The sequence below is a fragment of the Macrobrachium nipponense genome, chromosome 12 (genome assembly GCF_015104395.2).
Source record: "Macrobrachium nipponense isolate FS-2020 chromosome 12, ASM1510439v2, whole genome shotgun sequence".
In the NCBI taxonomy this organism is placed as follows: domain Eukaryota; kingdom Metazoa; phylum Arthropoda; class Malacostraca; order Decapoda; family Palaemonidae; genus Macrobrachium; species Macrobrachium nipponense.
The window spans coordinates 27,816,239-27,823,639 of NC_087205.1; the positions used below are offsets into that span (position 1 = coordinate 27,816,239).

At 32.3% G+C, this 7,401-nt stretch overlaps 1 pseudogene; it reads left to right on the forward strand.

Annotated features, from left to right (window-relative positions):
• Positions 1 to 5,859: 5,859 nt before the first annotated feature.
• LOC135224765 (uncharacterized) lies at positions 5,860 to 6,789 on the forward strand (annotated as a pseudogene).
• The last annotated feature ends 612 nt before the right edge of the window (positions 6,790 to 7,401 follow it).

Consider the following 7,401-nt stretch of genomic DNA (forward strand, 5'->3'; position numbering starts at 1 on the left):
ATATATATATATATATATATATATATCATATATATATATATATATATATATATATATATATATATATATATATATATATATATATATATATATATATATATATATATATATATATATATATATATATCTATATATATATATATGTATATATATATATATATATATATATATATATATATATATATATATATATAAGAATTTTTATCCACGAGATGGCGAATTTATTAATACCTAAACATTCCCCTTCGGGTAACATATATGAAAATATAAGAATTCCAAGGTAGAACGAATTAGATGTTAAAGGACTTTCGTAGCTTATGCATGTATATATGAATCACGGTTATGTGATAAAATTCATATATATATGTATATATATATATATACACATATATATCACATATATTACCTAATACATTTTCTCAAAAAATTATAAACATTTCTTTGAAATATACATTTATGTCACCCTTTCGACTAATTTTTACATTAACAAACATCAACAAATAACACATTAACATCAAATAATTATGAATAAACTTATGCTCACCCCTGCTCAAGCTTAAACTCATGCAAACGTATGCTAATCTCACGTAGCTGTGTAAAACAGTTAAATATATAGCATTTTGACGTTTAGAACCCCAACCGTAAACAAATGTTTTCTTTAATAAAATTCTAATGAAGCCATGTAAATGCATTACCATACAACGACTTGATGACAGAAACTGTGAATCCACTTGCATTTATTCCTACGCAAAAAAAAAAAAAAAAAAAAAAAAAAAATCGTAGGAAACACACACATCCAGTATGTATATCATAACGCCCGTATGCTGGCTGGAGTAATGAAAACTTTTATGGCATAAAATGTTTAAAACCTTCTCAGCAATTTATGGTCGCCCTCACAAAATTGTTTCAATAAAGTTAGGGAAAACAGCCTCCAAGTCACAGCTGGAAAGCATGAAGCTCTGTGGAATATCAAATAAAATAAAGATAACAACACTCTCTGAATTATTTAATTAGATTTTTATTTTCCGGGGGTTTGTATAAAAAAAGTTTTTTTTATATATATTTGTAATGTTGTCATCAAAAGTTGTTTCTTTGTTTCTAAAGTTACAAAACTTCTCTTCCTAAATTATATAACTTATACTCCTTTCTCATGAGGTTTCAAATTTGAATGTTGCTTTATCATAGCATTTGTCATTTCATCATCAAAAGTGGTTTCTTAGTTTGGGAAGTTACAATAAAAAGATAACAAGCCTTTTCTCAATTATTTGATTAATATTTTCTTTTCACAGGTAGTCTGAAATTAAAATGTGTTTTTTTAGCCATTGTTAATTTTGTCATAATTTCTTTTTCATTTGTTTTTGCAGTCACGAAATGCAGACAACAATACTCGGAATTATTGAATTAATATTTTTCCCCTTTATATTAAAATGTCTCTTCTTTTGGCATTTGTAATTTTGTCACCAAAAGTTGTTTCCGCGTTTTTGAAGTAACAAAATAAGGATTACAAACCTTTCTGAATTATCTAATTAAAATATTACTCATGTGATTTTAAATTATAATGTGTTTTTCATCATCCATAATTTTCTCATCAAAAGATTTTGTTTTTGTTTTTTTTTTGTTTTTGGAGTTACATAATAAAATAACTTTATTTTTTTAGTTCGTCATCAAGAGTTGTTCCTGTGTTTTAGAAGTTACGAAAGAGATGATATCCCTTTCTGAATGATCTAAGTAATATTTTGTTCCCCAATGGTTTAAAATCAAAGCTTCTTTAGCATTTGTTATTTTTCCATCTACAGTTTTCTCTTTGTTTATGAAGTTACTTTACTGTCAACATAAATTTTTCGTTTCTTTAAATGATTAAATACGCTGTTGGAATGATATTTGAACTTTTCTTTTAAATATTGAATATTAATTCAGTGTTGTTGCGATTAATGTATATGTAATTAATGATTAGATCTACATTAAATGTTATTTCTTGTTTCCGAAGACAGTAACCTGAGGTTGAGTTATACAGTGCCCTGTGCCAGCTGTGGATCAATTGTTTATGGAATTCAAAGTTAATATTTGCTAAGGAGTTGACGTCACTGTCTTAATACCGGTGTATCGTAGCGAAATATGCAAGTATATGTATGTAATTTAAGTGAAAAATATCTTACTGATATTTTTGTATGGTTTATTGTTTAAAACTTTTTTCTCTCTTTTTTTTTTTAGATATTAGTGACATTTACAAACTTTATGCTAAGAAGAAATATTGAGATGATTTATGGTCTGTTGTAAATTAAATATATTTTATGAATGTGACAGTCATTATTCTTGCATTTGTAATGGTGGCAAAAACAATAATATACGAGGGACAGATTCTTATTCATATCACTGCTCATTTTCATGATAAAACTTTGAATATTTTTTTTTGAAATTTATATAAACATCAGCAAAACTAAAAGCTACTATCACTATTCCCATTAGTGCAACACAAACAGAACAATTGATACAACCTTTATCAAGGATATATTCTGCAATAATTTGATACAATATACCTGCAATTAGTTCAGTCTCGTGAACTGTTGAGCAAATTGCAATTGAGATTCTTTTTGCTATAACGTAAATTTACTCTGCAACATTGTCCATCTGCTTTACAGGGATAACTGCTTTGGTAAATTAATAAGGATACACAGATACCAAAATTACTTTTCCTGTAATATCATAGATCGTCATACAGGGAAACGGAAGCGCTAATAACAGTTATGATAGTAATAGAGGTAGTAGTAGTAGTAGTAGTAGTAGTAGTAGTAGTAGTAGTAGTGGTTCGAACTTAATCAACATCACATACATCAACTAAATAATGACCTGTCCTTTTCACTCAAAACAACGCGTGAAAACGTCTTATTCTCTCCCACATTACCTTTCTTACGGCGTCATTGCTCACGAGTAGGTCATGAAAGGTTTGTTCCTCCCGTTCAATTTAATGTAATATCCGAATATCTCTACGGCAATCGGACAGGACTTCAGACTTAATCCTAACCGCTCTCAATGGTTAGGACTTCCGACTCATCTTCCAGCGAAGGATTGGTGTGTCGGATTACAATGTTTCGATACAAATGCCTTTAGTAGTACGAGTAGTTTTTGTTTTAGGATATCGCTTCTGGTCAACACGACGAGTTTTACAAGAAGGAAAAGTAGTTTTGTTATGAATTTGTCTCTCCTTATCGGTCTAATTTTCCTTTCCATCAAAATTTTACTATTTTTCTGATCAAAGTCTTTCTAAGACCAATGACATAGACGACTATTCAGTTTCCTGATGCATAATCTAATCAATGTTCATACATTTTTAGTTCCATTCCACGGGAAACAAAATTAGAAAGTTACCATTATCTGTTTGTTTTCATGATGAAAGACAAGTAATATTTTATTTCAATCATAGTAATCTTAAGTAAAACAAGTGCATTCAGCTATATTAGAAAGTTCCAATCTGGGTTTTGTTTAAAAAATGACTATCAAGTAAAATTTTATTCTAATTAAGCTTAATCTTAAGTAAAACAACTTCATTTAGAATTATTCACTTTGGAACACTTTAAATACTTAGAAGTGCAATACTATAAGAATGATTATGCTTTATAGAAATATCAGAACCCCAATAATTAAAACCGAAAACTGAGAACATAATTTTCCTACAGATTTCCTAAGTAACTGAATAAAGATACATTCGGGAATGAATATATTTCTAATTTCATTTAGGAGATCTTATACATTACCCTCAGAGAAGATTCGAGATAAGCTAATTCATATGACCTGCAATTAAAACTAAAGGAAATAGTCTCTCTCTCTCTCTCTCTCTCTCTCTCTCTCTCTCTCTCTCTCTCTCTCTCTCTCTCCTCTTGTAGACATACTTTTTTGTGAACCTCGACAGTAATTCTATATTGTATTAAAAGTAAAGTGGAATATTGGTAATATAAAGTGTATAACAATTCTCTCTCTCTCTCTCTCTCTCTCTCACCCCCCTTGTAAGCATGTATATATATATGAACCCACATGCTATTTGTATATCATATTAAAAGTCTCTTTCTCTCGCTGTCCCTTTCTTTCTCAGCGCGTGCACACGTACCTTCGAGCATTTGCGTGCTTGCGCGCAAAATACAGAACATTCCGTAACCAACGCATATTCTCACGCCTAACACGAGATGTAAATTAACAAAGTCTTTTAATGATTCAGCCATTACATTGTTCTCGTTCTAGGTTAGTCTTGGCAGCATGTTGCATAAACTTTTCATCAGGTTGCTGAGATATTGCATGCACGCACGCTCTTCGTATATTGCAAGATATTTATTAGGGACCAGAGGTTAAGATCTTTCTTTCTCCTCCGGTAAAGCCAGCGTTTTCGTCTGAGGTTTGCTTGAAGAACTACTGTTTATGTTTCAGGAAGGATTGCCTACGCATATACGTGAATTAGTTATTATTGTTGACACGCGCACACACACACACACACACTTCAATGAAGTCACGTGCATCTACTATGATTTTTTAAGATATATATTTATATATAATATATATATATAAATATAACATATATATATATATATTATATATATATAATATATATATATATATATATATATATATATATATATATATATATATATATATACATATATATATATATATAACTCTGATAAAAAAAATGTTTTTCCTTTGTACAAAATTGAACAGATTTGGTAACTGCTTGTTATACTCGATCGTGGTGGTCCCAACTAGGGTTAAAAGGGTATAGACAGCAAACAGGTTCCGACAGATTTGTTTCAAATAGATAGCCAACACTTTTATCTAAGTGTTAGAGAAGTATCCCTCCTTCAAACATTCGATAACAATTTGGCATAAAGAATAATTTGATACGTCAATTCCATTATGGTCGAAAATTACTGTGAATTGAAAGAGTTCTCGCTCAATACAAGTGACCGCACACCACGAACGGGGGGAGCCCTTATAAAGATCAGGAGTAACACTAAACACTGAACAGCTGGCCAGCCAATCAGTGCCAATGTTATTGTTTCTGGTGACAGCTGGTCAGCGTTCGGCGTGCTCCGAACGAACGATTTTATAGCTTTTATTGGCGGTATTATTGATCACTGAGCGATAATAATGCCATTATAATGATTCAGACATCGTAGACTCTAGTGAAGCTTGGGTTGTAGAAGAGCCGTCACCAGATAGTGCACGAAAATGCAAATAAGAATAATATCTCTTGTGTCTGTGGCTTCAATGGTAAAGGTAAAACTGTGTTGGACGATGTTTAGTGTTCAGATAGTGAAAATGATGATTATGAGCCTTTTCTGAGAATTGATCTTGGGGATGGTGTTGTTACTTAGCAAGGTGTTATAATAGGTGAAGGTAAGAAAAAAAATGAAAAGTGATTTTAGATGGAAGAAGGAAAGTGACAAGTATAATGTAGGATATTAGCGTGAAAAGAAAGAGAAAAATATACTATTATTATGAAAATGGTGGCAGTAACACCTCGGATGATGTATTCATATATAAGTGATAATGATACAGATGTGATGATTCATCCCCGAGTCCAGTACCAGTGCCACCGCACGAGTATTGGTTACCAACCTGTGGAACGTTCTGTTTATGGGCCTTTGGCTGGTTATCTACATGTCACGAATCTACTTTGGTATGATATCTACACAGGTATGCGATCTACAATTCCCAAGAAAGGCTTGTTGTGTCGCTTGTTATATCAATTTAACTACCTAATTTCCTAAGCAACAAGCTAGATTGCTACTAATGTCCAAAGTAATGCAAGTTGTAGTCGTTTGTAACAATCTGGCTTGCAAGCCCTGAAGATACTCGCAAAGGAATTCTACAATGAAATCAGTGACGAATCCAAGACTGGCATTTTTAAGAAGACATGGTCTTTTAGATGAAGAACAAAGTGTTTCACCATGTCATCGATGCAGTGGAGAGATGAAGGACACTCGGAAAAGGCGGCGAAATGGCGAATTAATGCCCGTTCTTCGTTGCAGAAACCATCGATGTCAAACTTTTCGTTCCGTTCGCAAAAGGCAATGCATTTTTTCACTTCACAGATTTGAATAACATAGTAAATTGCAATATTTCTCTTTGCCAAATTTTAGAACTTATGTTGTATTTTATAGACGACCTCTCATACCATCAGGTTCAAGGTTTAACTGGTAGAGGTACTGAAGCAATATGTGATTGGTTTAACATGTGTCGCGAAGTGATTGTTACAGTCCAGAATCGCGGTCAAATGATAGGTACTGAAGAAGAACCCGTACAAATCGATGAAGCACGCTTTGCAGGAAGGCGAAAATACAATAGAGGTCGAATGTTGCAAGGTGACCAAGCTCCCAAGTCAACTGACAGTGACGCTGAAGTGAACAATAACCGCAACCATGGAAGACGTATAGACGGTCCGTGGGTTTGAAGAAAGGTTCGGACTGCCGATATTTTTACGTTCAAAGAAGAGAAGTCGCTGAAGATTGAATAATTCATTCTGACGAATGGCCGGCGTACTCTAATTTAAACCAACTCAATTTCCGTCATTTTACCGTAAGCCATCAGCAGAATGACGTCGATCCGAACACTGGAGCACATAGACAAGCCATTGAAAGATCTTGGCTCGATGCAAAGGTTCGTATGCGGAAAAAAATAAGAGGCTGCAATCAAAGAGCTTTTCAATCTCACCTTGACTACTCGTGTTGGGGGATGCTGAGAAAAGAAGCTCCTGGCCTCTTTTTGGCATTTTTAGCCGATGTGCGTGCTGTGTATCGCTAGAATATTTTTTATATTTTGATATTTCTTATATAATGTAGATTTTAGCCTAAAATGAAAATAAAAAACAAATTTTTTGATTTAAATTCATCATTTTAATTAGTTCTCTATGATATTTTGTATACTATAAAGTAGATATTAGACTAAAATGAAAATAAACGAATTTTTATACTTTAATTTTATTTTTCTTTCTATGTGATAAATATAAGCTATAATTTAAAAAATAAAAACATCTGTTTTATTCCGACAAAACTGAATGTGAATAATTGATTTTGTACGTTGTAGATATTTTGACCGTAGATAACAAGCCAAAATTGAATTTGTACGCTGTAGATATTTTGACGGTGTAGATAACAAGCCAAAGGAGCACAAGAAAAGGTAAGAAAAGGGGTTTGTATACCAATTACATGGGTTAATAATGCTGCTAAGGTCCCCCCCCCTCCCCCCACACCAAAAAAAAAAAAAAAACTTGATCTGGCTTACTATAGCTTTGTAAAATGACTGGTACTAAGAAAACCGTTCCAGTTAAGAAGGTCTGTCCCCCTTGCAACTACAGAAATAATTATTTTTCAAAAGTTCGTGATGAAACGATTAATATGATTTTTGAGGTGCACT